Source organism: Glycine soja, chromosome 1 (assembly GCF_004193775.1).
Source record: "Glycine soja cultivar W05 chromosome 1, ASM419377v2, whole genome shotgun sequence".
NCBI lineage: Eukaryota > Viridiplantae > Streptophyta > Magnoliopsida > Fabales > Fabaceae > Glycine > Glycine soja.
This window is the reverse complement of record NC_041002.1, coordinates 29,906,481-29,925,347: the sequence shown is the minus strand read 5'-3', so window position 1 is coordinate 29,925,347 and position 18,867 is coordinate 29,906,481. Positions and strand designations below refer to the sequence as shown.

The 18,867-nt window shown below is 38.7% G+C and overlaps 1 non-coding gene across 1 annotated transcript; it reads right to left on the bottom strand.

Annotated features, from left to right (window-relative positions):
• Positions 1–8,965: 8,965 nt before the first annotated feature.
• LOC114368686 lies at positions 8,966–9,072 on the bottom strand. The gene has a single exon (XR_003657387.1). It is a non-coding gene; the product is annotated as a small nucleolar RNA R71 (small nucleolar RNA).
• Positions 9,073–18,867: the final 9,795 nt, after the last annotated feature.

Genomic DNA, 18,867 nt, shown 5'->3' with positions numbered 1-18,867 from the left:
AGATTCCTCCTATCCGCTAAGCGTGTTGATACCTCGCTTAGCGGATGACACTCACTAAGCGCATTGAGCCCGCTTAGCAAGACATCAACTTTAGTACTTCTTCAAAATAACTCCTTTTTGCCTGAAATTGAAGAAAATTTGACATTAATTCCATACACAAGGCTTCTACTGAGCACAAATAAAAACAAAGAAAAATTTATTTACAATCCTACAAAAAGAACCATAAATTGGGGAAAATATATACATTTTGTAAAAAATTTCTATACAAAAGTTAGTTGTATAAGACGGCTAACAAACTCCCCCAAATTTACAGTTTTGCTTGTCCTCAAGCAAAGAAAGAACAACTCACTTGTCCTCAAGTGACAAAATCACAGTGGTTATTTACAAGGTGTTTGCTCCAAAGAATTCAATCACATGAAATGAATGGCATATAATGCTTCAATCACAACTTCTCACAAGACATGCAACTTTTCCAATATGTGAACATGCTTATTAAGGAACACAGATGAAATAAGGTAGTAAGAATGAAAAATATCAAGGAAGGATCATTAACCAAAGCCTCACAGCTACTGTTTCACTCAAGCACAAGTGTTTAGGCTTATCCATCAATCAACAACCAACATAAGTCTCAATCTTTGCACTTCATCTCATATCATACAGTCAAGAACACACAAACTGAATCCGAAGGACTTTACTAGGCTTGTAACGAGGCTGAGCTGCAATCAATTCATGGTTTTTCTAGGATGCAAAAGCTTAGGTTCTAAGAGAGCATTCATCCATAGATCAACCTTTTTCTTTTTATTCCAACTCTATTACTTGCCTTTCCGCACTTAGTTTTTCTTTTTCTTAAATAGCAGCACACACACTTTTATTTTATACTTTTAGTTTTTTTTTCTTTAAATACTTGCTGCTTATTAGATGACTGTGTGTGTTGCTCTTTTCTTACCATTACAAGCTTTCACCCCATAATTCCCCCAAATTTGGGAAAATTTGCTTTGAACCAAAATTTCCTTTTATGAATGATGCCCTCCTAACATCTAAGACAAGGTAGAAGGAGATAAACTGTACAGACTCAAGGTTCAATCAAACAATCATACTTTCAGCTCAAAATGGGTGCAAGGGATAAATCAATCATGCACAAGGTAAGCTTTTTAGCTAAGTGGCTATCTTCAATCAAAACATGGCCTTCATCATCTTCAATTTTACACATTCATTCCATACTCAGAGATTCAAGCAAAAACCATTACTTAACTTTAGTCATTCTCTCACAATTAAAGATCACACTCTCACCAGGTTGCGGCTAATGTGTTGCTTCAAAATCAACCTGACAAACCAACTAACATTTCCAGTCATGATCCTAATTTCATGTTCTTTCTCTTCTAATGATTGCATGCTCATTCAAGGCATATGATCCACGCATTTCAATTAACTCACATCATACAATTGATTAATTCAAACCAATCACAAACACTTACTTCCAAAATCAAGTATCAACCACTGGATAATATAAATGCACTATTCAATTAAGCTTTGTACAAGCTATCAACCAAAATAAAAACTATAAACTGAAATTTAAAAGCTGAAACATAAACATAAATCTAAATTATAAAGTGTACTAAAGACGAGATAATATTAAAACTATTCAAAAAGTAGGGAAATAAAAATCCTGATCCTGTCAATGATCCTGTGCAAAGTCCATGGCATGCTCATTCAGACCCAGTGCAGGAGTGCCTGATGGTGAATCCTAAGGAAGAGGTAGGTCTGGCACTGGTGTAGATGACTCAGGTTGAGAAGAAGACATGTCCAACACTGTAGTGGAAGGCTTTGGTGTCACCTGTGGGGTAGCTGCTACTAGATCAGTCTAAAAAATGAAAGGCTCAAGTGGAGTGGGCTCTGAGGCCTTTAGAATGTCGTCCTCCTGGGTTGCAGAGGCCTCACCCCCTCCTGAAGGAAAAGGCTGGACTCCTGGGTAGGCCACCTTTTGAAGAAACTCCTCGATGCTCATAACTGGTCGTTGCTAGACCATATCCTGCAAACTCTGCATGATCAGGAGCTGGCCCAGATGCAGGCTCTGCAGCATAGACAAGGAAAGCTCTAAGCTCTGAGCGGAGGGACCTGAAAGAATTGGAGCTGCTGGTGGTGAAGGAAGACCAGAAGTAGATGGAGCTGATGCAGGGGGAGCAGGGCCAGCTGATGTAGATGGGGCCTCAGATCTTCTAGCTTTGGATTTCTGGGTTCCTGGAAAAGTGACTAAAGACAATTCTTCTTAATATAAGCCAAATTAATGGCTGGGCTGAGTAACTCAAAGGTAAGAGAATCTGAGGTGACTCCTCGGGCATTGCACAAGGCAGTAATTAGGGCTGGAAATCTAAGCCACGAGGAGTTAGACTGAGCAATAAGTTAAATCTGACCAGAAATAAGTGAACCTAAGTTCATATTCATCTTCATGACAAGCCCGTAGACTAACTTGGCCTTATCCAGATTAAGATCAGAAGTATGGGATGTTGGGGCCAAGTTAGAATAAGATAGAACACTCCAGGTTTGGACTAGAGTGGTAAGATTTTTCCTCAAGAGCTTCCACAGCAGACCCTCGGCATTAAGAACAAATCCCCTCCTAGGGATACACAACTAGGCTGCAAGCTCCTGAGGATTAGGCCTCAGTATAGCAAACCTGGAGTAAAAGGGCAAGCTCTCCCCTTGCTCCACAACCACTGGAGTCTCCAAAAAGGTGTTGAGGGAATTAACATCAAATTTTATCAGGTGCCCTCGAACCCTAACTTGCTTGGGAAACTTGTCGTCTGGGACATAAAGATTTTCATAGAATTCCATCACAATTGCCACATCAATGCTTCTCTCGGTCAAGTTAGTCAGTTTTTTATGCCAGTTTCTTCTAATCAATTCTCTTCTGAAATCATCAAACTCATTGATATACAACTTGACATTTGTTTCTGTCAGAATGTTCCTGGCAAGAACATTATCTAAGTAACGGTCCCAGGCCTCTTGTGATACAAATCTTGATCTATCATAACCATCCCGAGACGCTAAAGTTGTGGCTTTTCTCTTACGGGAAGCCATCTGCAATACAAAAGAATCAAAACACAATATTAGAGATGAATTTATTCAAATTAAAAAGCAGAAAATAAGACTGAAAATCAGACTGGGCGCTTACGCAAGTGACTCGCTTAGCGTGCCTTAGGAAAAATGACTCATGCGCTAAGCGCGATAGCCACGCGCTTAGCAAGTGAACACATATCAATTTTTTTTCTGTAGAATTGGCTTAGCGAGTAGGCTCGCTAAGCCCAATTCCATGAATTTTCAAAACAGAGAAGGATTTGCGCTTAGCGCAGCAAGGCGCGCTTAGCACAACTACTCTACTGAACAACATTGGGTAGCGAGCAAGCTCGCTAAGACCAATTCCAACAATTTGAAAAATATAGAGATAATTGCGCTTAGCATGACTGGGCACGCTTAGCGCACAACAAAACACAAAAATTTCTAAGTGTCTAAGAACACATTACTCGCTTAGTGCACATATGCGCTTAGCGAGTTCATAAGAAATTGAATTTTCAATAAGAGAAGATGAACGAGCTTAGCGGGACAGGGCCATGCTTAGCGAGTTCATCTGGAAATCCAGATGTTCAATAGAAGCGATGAACTCCCTTAGCGCAGCAAGGTGCTTAGCACGCTCATCGCGATTTCCAGAAAAAGTAGGGGCTTCTCACCTCTCCACTTAGGCCCCTATTAGGCCATCTAACCCTAATCAAAACAAGCACATTGTATCCACAATAAAACCCTACTTCTAGTCTAACAAACAACAATCCTAAGAGAACAAAAATTCAACCTAACACTACTAAGTTAACTAGCCTAAAGTTTGAAATTTATAAATAAAATGAACAAAGTTAAGAAGCTTACTTGTGCTGTGGAATATGAGTGCAAAGAGGGAGCAAAAAGGCAGGCAATGCAGAGAGATTGAAGTGCTGTGCAGAGGGTGAAAATGCTCACAGGAAGTAAAATGGCAACTGCCTAAGGCAGTTGCCTTATTTACTGGTAGTTTCGAATGACTCGCTTAACGCATGGACTCGTTAAGCAAGTCAACATGACGTTTGAGTTTTAAAGCTCATGCGCTTAGCGGATCTGCTCGCTAAGCCCAATACAAAAATTATGAAATTCCAGAGAAGTTTTTAGGCTTAGCGCGAAGGTACGCGCTGGGCGAGTTTTGCAACTTTGATTGGTCTTGCAACTCTTGCTTAACGGGCCAAAGCCGCGCTTAGCGAATAAAATGCTCCTTAAATGCAGTAGTGGCCCGCGCTTAGCGCGTCCGTCTCGCTTAGTGCTATTCCAAACAGAGAAGGAATTCGGCTTAGTGAGAGCACTCGCTTAGCCTAATTCTTGAAATTAATCAGACAGAGAAGAATAGCGCTTAGCGGGTCAGTGCGCTTAGTGAGCAAAACTTGTGCGCTTAAAGAGATAACTCGCTTAGCCCAATTCTAAAAATTAAATGGACAGAGAGCTTATTGGGCTTAGCACACAGGTCATGCGCTTAGCGGGACCATACAGCCAATGATCAGGGGTCAATGCGCTTAGCGAGAACAATAGCTCGCTTAGCGCGTGAAGAAGATGGCGCTTAGCGCGAGGAGTGTGCTTAGCGAGTGGACAACAAAAAAAAAATTCAAGTTATTTTTCTGTCCACAACTTCACAAAATCGTTTTTACCCCTTTTCCAATACTAAACATGTTGAATTCAAACAATGACAAACAATCAAACTTAACTAAATGCAAGAAAAATAGAATTAAAAAGGGCTGGATTGCCTCCCAGTAAGCGCTCTTTTAACGTCATTAGCTTGATGCAAAAGTCTTTGTCAGCCCGGATCAAGCTTGGTTCTCTCCTTCAGAACCTTCTCTTCACTCTCCTTCACCTCTAGACAAACATTCTGGTCCAGCAATTTCCTTTCTTCATCAAATAGCTCAAAGATAACCTTTTGGTCTTCAATGCCCATTTCTAGCTTCTTCTTTCCCATGTCTACTACACAGCTTTCAGTAGCCATAAATGGACGTCCCAGAATTAAGGGAATATATGTATCTTCCTCTATGTCCATTACCACAAAATCAGCAGGAAAGATAAGGTGTTTGACCTGACCAAAACATCTTCTATCACTCCATAGGGTCTGCGGATGGAGCGATCTGCTAACTGTAAAGTCATCCTAGTCGGCATTATCTCCAACTCTCCAAGCCTCCGACACATGGAAAGCGGCATCAAATTAATATTGGCTCCCAAATCAATAAGAGCCTTGCCAACAGAAACTTCACCAATTGCACACGAAATAGTCACATTCCCAGGATCTTTGTGCTTAGGTGGAAGAATCCTCTGAATTACAACACTGCAGTTTCCTTCCATAATAATGTTTTCACTATGAATGTACTTATTTTTCCGTGTGAGCATATCTTTTAAAAACTTATAGTACAACGACATTTGTTGAAGAACTTCTCCAAAGGCCATAGTAATCTCCAATTTCTTGAAGATATCAAGGAAACGAGCCAGATGTCGTTCCTTGTCTTTCTTTGTTGGTACCAATGGATATGGCACCTCCTCCCTTTTGCTAGGACTTGCCTCCTTTTTCTTTACTCTAGCCAAGGAAACGAGCTTTCTCTTTTTTTTTCTCTTTTTTTCTCTCATTCTCTTTTTCTTTTTCATTTTTTTTCATTTTCTTTTTCTTTCTCTCTTTATTTTTCTTTTTATTTCTTTTCCTTCTCACTTATTTCTTTTTCACTCACAATTATTGGTATCTCCTTCTGCTGATCATCTTCTGCTTCCACTTCTTCCCCAATCTTACTCAAAGGTTCTACCACTAGGTCAATTTCTGGTTCAGTCACCAGTTGTTGTTTTTCTTCACCTATCCTCTTCTCACCTTCATTCATGCTCACCATTTTGCTTCTAGTCATAACAGCCTTGCACTCCTCCTTAGGATTCTTCTCTATGTTGGCTCCAAAGCTGCTTGACGATCGGTCTACTAGTTGCTTTGCCAATTGTCCCACCTGGACTTCTAGATTCTTGATGGCTGACTCAATGCTCTTTTGATTGGACATGGATACTTGCATGAACTGAGCAAGAGTCTCTTCCAGCTTCGTCATTTTTTCATAAAGACTAGGCCCTTGTTGTTGTGGCCTGTTAGATGGCCCACCCTGGTCTTTATTGAACTGATTACCAGGGTGAGTTCTCCACTGTCCCTGTTGCGGATTATATTGTTGGCCATGTTGAAATCCAGAATATCCACCTACATTAAAGGTTGGTCTTGGCTGGTTCCCCATGTAGTTCACTTCATGTGTTCTATCTTCTGTGGGAATGCAGCAGCCAGAATCATGTGCTCCACCACATATAACATAACCTGCAACCTGCAAAACAGAAGAGGGTGAAGGTTGTCCAACATGCAATTGAGTTGGCAACGTACTTAGTGTTTTAGTTAAAGCTTCAAGTTTCTTGGACAGTGATGTGTCATTATTTTCTCCTATTTCTTAACCTTTTTTGCCACCATTTTAATTATTGATTAGCTTTAATTGTCAAATTAATTATGCAGTTTTATCATTTGGGCCTACTTGACTCATTTTGTGTTTTTAATTTAATTTCAGGAGAATTATAAGCAATTAGGCTTGAATCCGAAATTGGGCTTGGACTTGAAGAGAGCCGATAATTTTATTTTATCAAATCTTATCTTATTCAGATTTTATTTCATCTAGATTTTATTTCATCCAATCTAATCTTATCTTATCTAGATTTTATTTCATCCAATTTGTCCAGATTTTATTTTAATTATGAGCTTGGACTTAAAACAGATTTGTAAGCTTTGGGACTGAGGACCTATATAATAGCACCAAGGTTTTAGTTTAGGAGTTTTTGGAAGAGGAGAATAATTCTAGGATTTTAGAATTCCAGTTTTTACTCTTCATGTGCACTGTTCGCGTAGAATAAAATTCATTTTCTGCAATTTCATTTCTTCTTCAATCTACAATTTCATTTTCTAATAATTAATGGAAGGCTAAGTCTCCAACGTCGTTTTCTCTTGAGGATCCAACACAACTCTCTTTGAGGTTTTGTTATTACTATTGAATTCTGATCAGTTTTTCCTCTTCACCAATTACTCTGTATTTGTTGCTATTAATCCATGCATGATTAGTGCTTGATTAATTGTCTCTACGCTTAAATTACGTTCATTCTTAATGATCAGTTTCGTTCATGATTAATTGGTGTATGTGTTGCTTAATCACATAATGACAGCCTTATGTTAATTTTCGCTTAGTAATTTAATTTAAGGTTGGATTAAGTGGTTGAACTGATTAAGGATAAATTCTCGTAACCTAGGATAAGAGACTTGCTTGTGAATCAAGGGGAAACAACATGTTTTAATTCTGTTATTTTCTAATTCAAATTTGCTTGCTGTTTAATTTACAAAAACAAACAACCACCCCCCCAATTCGTTACTGTTTTATTACTATCTGTTATAAATGTTTGGTTGAGAATTGCTCGTTGGGAGACGACCTAGGATCACTTCCTAGATACTGCATTTTTAACGTTTGTTGATTCGGGTACAGTCTCGATCAAATTTGGCGTCGTTGCCGGGGAGCAGTGGTCCAAAGGTTCATAATAGTGTTTAGTTGTTTTGAGTCTAGCTCTGTTGTTTAGTGTGTGAGTGCGTTGTTTTGTTTTGTGTAGTGTTTTGTTTTGCATTTCAGTCGCGTCCCCTGTTTAGCACTCCCCTATTTCAGTTGCTCACAAAATTGCGACTGATTTTGTGTAATACTGTGTAATGCTGACTTTTTTTTGTGTAATATTGTGAACAGTGTTTAGCGATTGAACTAGCGACTGATTTTGCAATTTAATTGGTGATTTTTGTTTTGATAGTTAGAGTTTTTACTTTTGGCTGATTTTTTGTGTGGTAGTTTCTTTCGGTCCATATTTTGTGTGAAAAATACCAGAAGCACTTGGTGTGGCTGAATTTGAGAGAGGCAAAACTTTTGGGGACTTGTGTTTAGCAAAACTTAAAACGGCCATAACTTTTGCTCTGGTTATCATAATGACTATTATTATATATGCATTTGGGGTAGAAGAAAATTTCCCATGCCGTGGCAATTGACCCGTAGTCCGTTGTTGTTTTAAACTTGAAAAATCAGCCATTTACTAAGTTTTTTTTTTTGTTTTTTTTTAGTATTATTGTCTTATTTTTCTAAACTTTCCTTAGGCAGTTTTCATAGTTAGACTTTGAATTTCTATCTAAAAAATTTTGTGCTATCTTTTCATGATTTTAGGGTGTTTCTCACAAAATTTCAGCTTATTTGGATATTGTTTGAGTATAGCTGTAGTTTTACCCCCTTGTTAGGTGCTTGTTTGAGAACACATTATTTGCTGCATATAGTGCATGACTAGGGGCAATCCAAGTGATTTACAACCCTTTGATCCTGAAATAGATAGAACCTTTCATAGATTAGTTAGGCATAGTGTGCATCCTGATCATTCTATGCATTTTGAGTATTCTATTGCTGGTGATTCTGAATATTCTGATTTTGAGCATTCAACTACTAATTTTCATACTGAGAACATGGATTAACCTCCACCTCGTGGGAGGACTCTTAGGGAGATCGCTGCACCTGATTTCACTTATGAAAGCTTGTGCATTCAATATCCTGGTGAGGGTGTTCCATATGTTCTCAAGACTGGAGTAATACATTTGTTGCCCAAGTTTCATGGTCTTACAGGTGAAGATACTCATCAGCATCTTAAGGAGTTCCATATTGTTTGTTCCATCATGAAGCCCCCTGATGTCTAGGAAGATCATATCTTTTTAAAGGCTTTTCCTTATTCTCTATAGGGAGTGGCAAAAGATTGGTTGTACTACCTTGCTCCTAGGTCCATTTTCAGCTGGGATGACCTTAAGAGGGTATTCTTGGAGAAATTCTTCCCTGCATCTAGGATCACTGCCATCAGAAAAGACATTTCAGGCATCAGGCAACTTAGTGGAGAGAACTTGTATGAGTACTGGGAAAGATTCAAGAAATTGTGTGCAAGTTGTCCTCACCACCAGATTTATGAGCAACTCCTTCTGCAGTATTTCTATGAGGGACTTAGCAACATGGAGAGGAGTATGATTGATGTTGCCAATGGTGGAGCTCTTGGTGATAAAACCTCTGTTGAGGCTAGAAATTTGATTGAGAAGTTGACTTCCAACTCCCAACAATTCAGTGCAAGAAATGATGCTATTGTCCTTAGAGGAGTCCATAAGGTGGCCATAGATTCATCTTCATCTGCTGAAAATAAAAAGCTTAAGGGAAAACTTGATGCCATGGTCAACCTAGTAACTCAGCTTGCCATGAATCAGAAATCTGCACCTATTGCAAGAGTTTGTGGTCTATGTTCTTCTGCAAATCACCATACAGATCTCTGTCCTTCTTTGCATCAATCAGGAGTCAATGAGCAACCTGAAGCTTATGCTGCAAACATTTATATTAGACCTCCTAAGCAGCAAAACCAACAACAGCAGAATAATTAGGACCTTTCAAGCAACAGATACAATCCAGGTTGGAGGAATCATCCAAATCTGAGATGGACAAGTCCTCCAAAACAACAACAGCCTATCCCTCCTTTCTAGAATGTTGTTGGTCCAAGCAAGCCTTATGTTCCTCCTCCAATGCAGCAACAACAAAGGCAACAAGAAGCTGAAGCCCCTTCTCAACTTTCCTTAGAGGAGTTAGTAAGGAAAATGACCATCCAGAATATGCAATTTCAGCAAGAGACAAGAGCCTCCATTCAGAGTCTGACAAATCAGATGGGGCAAATGGCTACTTAGTTGAACCAAGCTCAGTCCCAAAATTCTGACAAATTGCCTTCATAAATTGTGCAGAATCCGAAAAATGTGAGTGCCATCACCTTGAGGTCTGGCAACCAAATTCAAGTGCCTTCACCAATAGCAGCACCTGCACCTGAACCTGAACCTATCAAGCTTCATTCTACACCTAAAAAAGAGGATGAGATAGTTGCACAAAAGAGAAAGCTTCCTAACAAAAATTTTCATGCAGATGGACCTTCTTCTAGTCATTATGACTTACCGCAGCCTCCTATCCCTCTTCCATTCCCACCTAGAGCAATTCCAAACAAAAAAATGGAAGAAGTGGAAAAAGAGATCTTGGAGACCTTCAAGAAAGTAAAGGTGAACATACCTCTGCTAGATGTCATCAAGAAAATTCCAAGATATGCCAAGTTTCTAAAGGAGCTGTGCACCCACAAAAGGAAGCTCAAAGGCAATGAAAGGATTAGCATGGGCAGAAATGTGTCAGCATTGATAGGTAAATTTGTTCCTCACATTCCTGAGAAATGTAAGGACCCAGGTACTTTCTGTATACCTTGCATTATTGGGAACAGTAAATTTGAGAATGCCATGCTAGATCTAGGAACATCAATTAGTGTCATGCCTCTGTCCATTTTCAATTCTTTATCTCTTGGACATTTGCAATCTACAGATGTGGTGATTCATTTGGCAAATAGAAGTGTTGCTTACCCCGCAGGTTTCATAGAGGAAGTGCTAGTTCGGGTTGGTGAACTTATTTTTCCTGTTGATTTTTATGTTCTTAATATGGAAGAGAGATTTTCCCATGGTTCAGTTCCAATTATTTTAGGCAGACCATTTATGAAAACAGCCTGAACCAAGATAGATGTTTATGCTGGCACATTGTCTATGGAATTTGGTGATATTGTTGTTCATTTTAACATTCTTGATGCCATGAAACATCCATCTGAGGATCATTCTGTTTTTTGTGCTGAGATACATGATCAGATTGTTGATGATTATATGTTTGATTTTGATTTTGTTCTTCATGGTAGGAAACATCCATTTTTATCTGATCTACATACTTGTCATTCCTTATGCATTGAATCTGAATCTGAGTTTGAATTTGATCCTGTATCTGATTTTAATGCTGAGAATGAATCTGACTTTGAGTCTGGTTCTGATTTTCTGGGTGTTGTACCTCTTGATGTTGATTTTTTAGAGTCAGAATGCACTAACCATGTTGCAGGAAGTACACATACTTCTAACTTGCTTTATGAGGTACAGGCTGAGGAACCTTCTTCTTCTCCTACCCTAGTTCCTCCCACTGTTCAACCACCACCCACACCAGAGTTGAAGCCCTTACCAGCAACCCTCAAATATGCTTACTTGGAGGACAAGGAGAAATTTCCAGTGATCATCTCTGCCTCCCTTGCTGCTGAGCAAGAGGAGAAATTGTTGCTAGTTCTCAAGAAGCACAAGAAATTCATTGGATGGACTTTAGTAGACATTCCTGGCATTAGCCCATCTACCTGCATGCATAGGATAGTTTTAGAGGATAGAGCTAAGCCAGTGAGGCAGCCACAGCGGCGACTCAACCCTGTCATTCTAGATGTGGTGAAAAAGGAAGTGACCAAGCTCTTACAAGCTGGAATCATCTACCCCATTTCTAACAGCCAGTGGGTGAGTCTAGTCCAAGTGGTTCCTAAGAAGACATGTCTCACAGTAATTAAGAATGAAAGGGATGAGCTTATCCCCACAAGAGTGTAGAACAGCTGGCAAGTCTGCATTGATTATAGGAGGCTAAACCAGGTAACCAGAAAAGATCATTTTCCCTTGCCATTCATTGATCAAATGCTTGAGCGCTTGGCAGGTAAATCTCATTACTGTTTTCTTGATGGTTTTTCTGGTTATTTACAAATTCATATTACTCCTGAGGATCAAGAAAAGACCACATTCACCTTTCCCTTTGGCACTTTTGCATATAGGAGGATGCCCTTTGGCCTATGCAACGCCCCTGGTACCTTCCAGCGGTGTATGCTTAGCATTTTCAGTGACTTTTTAGAAAGCTGCATAAAGGTGTTTATGGATGATTTTACTATTTATGGATCCTCTTTTGATGCATGTTTGGATAGTCTGGATAGAGTTCTTAGTAGATGCATTGAAACTAACCTTGTGCTGAATTTTGAAAAATGTCACTTCATGGTAGAACAAGGTATAGTTTTAGGGCATATCATTTCCAGTAGAGGCATAGAGGTAGACCCTGCAAAAATAGTTGTTATTTCATAATTTCCTTACCCCTCTTGCGTGCGAGAGGTTCGTTCTTTTCTTGGTCATGCAGGGTTTTATAGGCGCTTTATCAAGGATTTTAGCAAAGTGGCCCTTCCATTATCCAATCTGCTGCAAAAGGAAGTGAAGTTTGATTTTGATGACCGGTGCAAAGAGGCTTTTGATTGCCTCAAGCGTGCGGTGACTACCACCCCTATCATTCAGGCACTTGATTGGACAACCCCATTTGAGTTAATGTGCGATGCATCCAATTACGCATTGGGGGTTGTCCTTGCTCAAAAGATTGATAAGTTGCCTCAGGTGATCTACTACGCTTCCAGAACCTTGGATGCTGCTCAAGCAAATTACACTACCACAAAGAAGGAGCAATTAGCGATAGTTTTTGCTCTTGAAAAATTTCATTCATATTTGCTTGGTACTCATGTTATTGTTTATACTGACCATGCAGCTCTGAAGTACTTTTTGAAGAAGGCTAAATCAAAGCCTAGATTGATCAGGTGGATGCTTTGGCTCCAAGAGTTTGATTTGGAGATCCATGATCGGAGCAGTGCACAGAACCTCGTGGCTGACCATCTGAGTAGGATTGAGCGTGTGTCTGAGGACTCACCCATTTGGGATGATTTTCCGGATGACCATTTGTACATTCTGTATAGTATTTCTGATTCCTTCCCCACTCCCTGGTTTTCTAATATTGTGAATTATTTGGTTGCTTATGTTTTTCCTCCCTTAGCATCTAAAGCTCAAAATGATAAAATTAAGAGTGATGCTAAGCATTATATTTGGGATGACCCCTATTTGTGGAAGTTGTGCAGTGACCAGGTTATTAGGAGATGCATTCCAGACCATGAGATTGACTTAGTCCTGCAATTTTGTCATTCTTCCGCACCAGGTGGCCATCTTGGCATACAGAGGACAGCTCGCAAGGTGCTTGACTGTCGTTTCTATTGGCCCACCATCTTCAAGGATGCGTGGAGAATCTATAGCACTTGTGACCCTTGTCAGAGAGCAGGCGGCTCACTTTCATGGAGACAACAAATGCCTCAACAACCCATGTTATTTTGTGTGGTGTTTGATGTCTGGGGTATAGATTTTATGGGGCCTTTCCCTATCTCTTTTGGTTTTGTTTATATTCTCCTTGTTGTTGATTATGTTTCAAAATGGGTGGAAGCCAAACCCACTAGAACTTATGATGCTAAGGTTTTCATGGATTTTGTTTGATCTAATCTATTTTGTAGGTTTGGAGTCCCTAGAGCCATCGTTAGTGATCAAGGCACCCATTTTTGTAACAGATCCATGTATGCCTTGCTCAAAAAGTATGGGGTCGTGCACAGAATTTCCACACCTTACCACCCCCAAACTAATGGACAGGTTGAGATTTCAAACAGGGAGATAAAAAGGATCTTAGAGAAAATTGTGCAGCCAAACAGAAAGGATTGGAGCACCAGGCTGGATGATGCTTTTTGGGCGCATAGGACTGCCTACAAAGCACCCATAGGAATGTCACCTCATCGGGTTGTCTTTGGCAAGGCATGCCATCTTCCTATAGAGATAGAGCATAAAGCCTACTGGGATGTAAAGACCTGCAACTTCTCTATTGATCAGGCTGGAGAGGAAAGGAAGTTGCAACTAAGTGAGCTAGATGAGATCCATTTAGAAGCCTATGAGAATTCCAAATTCTACAAGGAGAAGACCAAGAAGTTCCATGACAACTTAATAGCTAAGAAGGACTTCATGGTTGGACAAAAAGTTTTATTGTATAACTCTAGGCTCGGACTCATGAGTGGTAAGTTGAGGTCAAAGTGGATTGGTCCTTTTGTGGTGACTAATGTTTTCCTTATGGTACAGTTGAGATCAAAAGTGAATCCACAGATAAGAGCTTCAAGGTCAATGGACACCGGCTGAAACCATTCCTCACAAATTCCTCCTTAGTGGATGTAGTGATGGAGGAGACCTCCTTACTTCACCCTACTTCTCTTCCGCCATGACTTAGGGAGTTTTCTTTTCTTTTTTTTTTCTGTCTCCTTCTTTACTTTTATTGCACTTGTCCAATTTTATTGATTGTTTTGATTGTTCTTGATCTTGTGATTGTGCTATATTGAGGACAATGTGTTGTTTAAGTGTGGAGGGGGGGGGGGAGATTGTTCTTTAATTTTGATGATTTTGTTGGGTATTCTAGATTAATTTTGTTGGGTTTTCTAGTTTAATTTTTTTAGGTTTTCTAGGTTAATTTTGTTATTTTGGTTTTATGTTTTATGTACAACATTGCATGTTTCTCTTTGAATTATAGGTTATGTACAGGTAATGGGTAATTGTTTTTGAAATAGGAGTTTCTTGGCATTTTGTGAATTGAAATCCTTGTTTTTCTCTACATGTCAAGTTAGTTTTGAAAGTTCGAATTGGAAGTGATAGATTTATCCTTGGTGAGAATTTGAGCCATCATCATCTATTTTATTCGGTGTGTTTTGCCTCATTGATTGCTTGCACAATAGCCTTGGCTTGACTCTTGTTGATACTTCTTGCTTCACATGCATGTTGGGAGATGATTTAGGCATTTTGTTCTTATAAGCCTCTAGCCAAATGAGCCTACCTTGAATTAATTCCTTTGATAGCCCCTTTGAGCCTATGTTCCCCTTTCTTTGTTTTGAAGCTCATTACAAGCCTTAAGTGAAAAACCATGATCTCGCCCTACCCTTAAGGAATATGTTTCATTGGATGATATGTTTTTGTTGGCCATGCTTGATGATGTATTTTGGCCATGCTTGAGGTATATACATATATTGCCTAATTGTTGCTTTATTCTTCAATTGCTTTCAATTGCTACTGTTCACGTTAAAAAACAAACAAAAAATAGAAAAAAAAAACCAGAAAAACGAAAAAAAAATAGAAAAACAAATGAAGTTGAATAAATGAGGTCTTGGTTTGAATACTTGGATTGGTTGAAGGACTTGGTTGATTTTGTTTTGGGTTTACTTTTTATGCTTAATTTTTAATTTTGGTTTTGGGGTTTACTACTTTTTCTTAGTTCCCACTTATTCCTTATTGCTCCTTTATTCCTTTGGGTTTTAGCTACTTATCCCATACTTTCCTCTACCTTGTCCTTGGCCCCATTACAACCTTAAAAGACCTTATGATCCTAGTGTGCATGTGTTTGTGGTGTGGTTGTCAATTTTAGAGTCTTGCCAAGTCTATGTGGTGTTTGTTTTCATAGGTGCTCTGAGAGTAAACAATAGCCTAGACACTTGAGAGATAGAGTGCATATATTATGAGGCTTTATCACTTTTCATTCAATTCTTGAGCTGATTGACTGTCGTGCTATGTTCGAGGTACTTGGATAATTTTCATGACTATCTTGATTCTTTAACTCTTTACGTGTTGGATGTTACCCATTCCTTTCATTCCTTGGGATTCATTGAGAAATATGTAAATGTTTGTGTTTGTTTGTCTCTCTTTAATGTCTCCGAATTTGTTCCTTGCTCTACTTTTTGATTTAGCCCAGGAGTGCAAAAGGCTAAGTGTGGGGGGATTTGATGTGTCATTATTTTCTCCTATTCTTTAACCCTTTTTGCCACCATTTTAATTACTGATTAACCTTAATTGTCAAATTAATTATGCAGCTTTATCATTTGGGCCTACTTGACTAATTTTGTGTTTTTAATTTAATTTCAGGAGAATTATAAGCAATTAGGCTTGAATCCGGAATTGGGCTTGGACTTGAAAAGAGCAAACAATTTTATTTTATCAAATCTTATCTTATTCAGATTTTATTTCATCTAGATTTTATTTCATCCGATCTAATCTTATCTTATCTAGATTTTATTTCGTCCAGATTTTATTTCATCCAATCTTATCTTATCTTGTCCAGATTTTATTTTATTTATGGGCTTGGACATAAAACAAATTTGTAAGCTTTGGGGCTGAGGACCTATATAACAGTACCAAGGTTTTAGTTTAGGAGTTTTTGGAAGAGGAGAATAATTCTAGGATTTTAGAATTCCAGTTTTTACTGTTCATGCGCACTGTTCACGTAGAATAAAATTCGTTTTCTGCAATTTCGTTTCTGCTTCAATCTACAATTTCGTTTTCTATTGATTAATGGAAGGCTAAGTCTCCAGCGTTGTTTTCTCTTGAGGATCAAACACAACTCTCTTTGAGGTTTTGTTATTACTATTGAATTCTGATCATTTTTTCCTCTTCACCAATTACTCTGTATTTGTTGCTATTAGTCCATGCATGCTTAGTGCTTGATTAATTGTCTCTGCGCTTAAATTACGTTCATGCTTAATGATCAGTTTCGTTCATGATTAATTGGTGTATGTGTTGCTTAATCACATAATGACAGCCTTAGTAATTTAATTTAAGGTTGGATTAAGTGGTTGAACTGATTAAGGATAAATTCTCGTAACATAGGATAAGAGACTTGCTTGTGAGTCAAGGGGAAACAACATGTTTTAATTCTGTTATTTTCTAATTCAAATTTGCTTGCTGTTTAATTTACAAAAACAAACAACCCCCCCCCCCCCAATTCGTTACTGTTTTATTACTATCTGTTATGAACGTTTGGTTGACAATTGCTCATTGGGAGATGACCTAGGATCACTTCCTAGATACTGCATTTTTAATGTTTATTTGATTCGGGTACGACCTCGATGAGATAGCAACTTATTTTGGGCCAACAAAGCGTCTTTTGATGAAAGCTCCAGCATGCTTCTTTTGGTTGGGATGTGCGTCTATCACGCAAGATTGCATGGTCACTAGTAGCCATATTCTCAATCAATTCCATGGCTTCTTCAGGGGTCTTCAATTTTATTTTTCCCCCTGCAGAAGCATCTAAAAGCTGCTTGGATTGTGGCCTTAACCCGTCAATGAAAATATTGAGCTAGATTGGTTCTGAAAATCCATGAGTAGGTGTTTTTCTTAGTAACCCATGAAATCATTCCGAAGCCTCACTCAAGGACTCGTCTGGAAATTGATGAAAGGATGAGATGACAGCTTTTCCTTCAGTAGTCTTGGACTTTGGGAAGCATTTCTTCAAGAATTTTTCAACCACTTCATCCCAAGTCTTAAGACTATTACCTTTAAATGAATAGAGCCATCTTTTTGCCTTTCTAGACAAAGAAAATGAAAAAAAGCTCAATCTAACAGCATCCTCAGGCACACCAGCCAGTCTGACAATGTTGCAAATCTTAATATAAGTGGCTAGATGTGCATACGGGTCTTCATTGGGCAGACCATGAAACAAATTATTCTGAATCAACTGAATTAATGAATGTGGATAGGTTATATTTTGTGCTTGAACCTCCGGTTGTGCAATGCTAGCAAAGAATTGCGGCACAGATGTACTTGAGTAATCTTCCAGGGTCACTCATCGAGGTTGCTCTTCAGCCATTACTTCGACTTCAAATTTTGTTGCTTGAGATTTCCTGGATGTAGGTGAATTAGAAGATGATGACTCAGAAAAGTGAGCCTCTTCAAGGATTGGTGCCATTGTTCTGTCGTGCAAAAGCTTTCTTTTTCTCTCTGCGTTGTTTCTTCTGAAGGTTGCTTCAATTTCTAAATCCAATGGAACCAATTCACCTGCAGAAGATCTACGCATGCAAACACTAACAGCAATGACAATTAACCAATTCAAGAAGAAAATAAATTATGAACTAAACAAATATTAACAAAAACAAATATTAATAAATCAAAGAATAATGAATTAATGCCTTCAAACTGAACTAAACTTTCCAAATGAAAAAAGTTCCCCAACAACGGCGCCAAAATACTTGTTTTGCCCTCCGGGATACTACTTATTTGTGTGGATGTAAAATCTACCGGCAAGTGCACCGGGTCATCAAGTAAATAATTAAAACGGTGTGAACCGAGTATCGAACTCAGGGAACTTGTTCATTTGGTAAAGGTTTGTTCAATAAGCAGGCATTTGCAAACAGAAATCATGATTGTGACTGAAAGTAAAAGTATATTCTATTCTAATTACAAAGCAATAAATGTGAGCAAGTAAGTGTGAAAACAGATATCTAAAGGCGTTGGGTCCTCTTACTGAGCAAATTGATGCAATTAAGGATGTTTCTCTAATTAAATATGTTTCTATGTTCTATGCTGAAGGCTCAAGTACTAAACACCAATGTCTCGTGAGTTTAGCCTAACTCTAATTAAACTTCGTTCGCAGATGTCTCTTGTTGAACTTAGCTTAATTGAACAAATTTATGATCACAGCATAATAAAAACTAAATTACTGCACTCCGTGTCTAGACATACAGTAACCTAATCCTGCTCTATCAAGTTCTAAGGAGACCATACATCTTTCAATGCTAAAGCCCCTAACAGTACACACATATGGGTGATCAAGCCACAAGCATGCAATAATAAAGTACTAATAGAAACAATGAACACATCAAACAACCTTAATTGGATAGGGAAAGAGTTTACATCAATTACTCAGCAAGAATCCCCAACTGAGGATTTAGCCTTCCGTAGCAAGGAAGCTCCTTTTACAATGAAGAAGAGGAATTAAGAGAAATTGCTTGCTTACAAAGGAGTGGGGATGTCTCCTCCACCTTTAGGAACCTCACAATCACCCAAAAACTCACAAATCTTCCTAAAAGATCAAAACTTGGCTTCTTTGCTCTGTTCTTTGCCTCTGTGTATTTCACTCTTCAAGCTTTTACGGCTATTCAGTGCTCTCTCTAGACCTATTTCATTCTCTGCAAGCTAGGCTTAAAAAAGGCTCACTGACCTCGACGTCGCGCTTAGCATGAGTAAGTGAACTT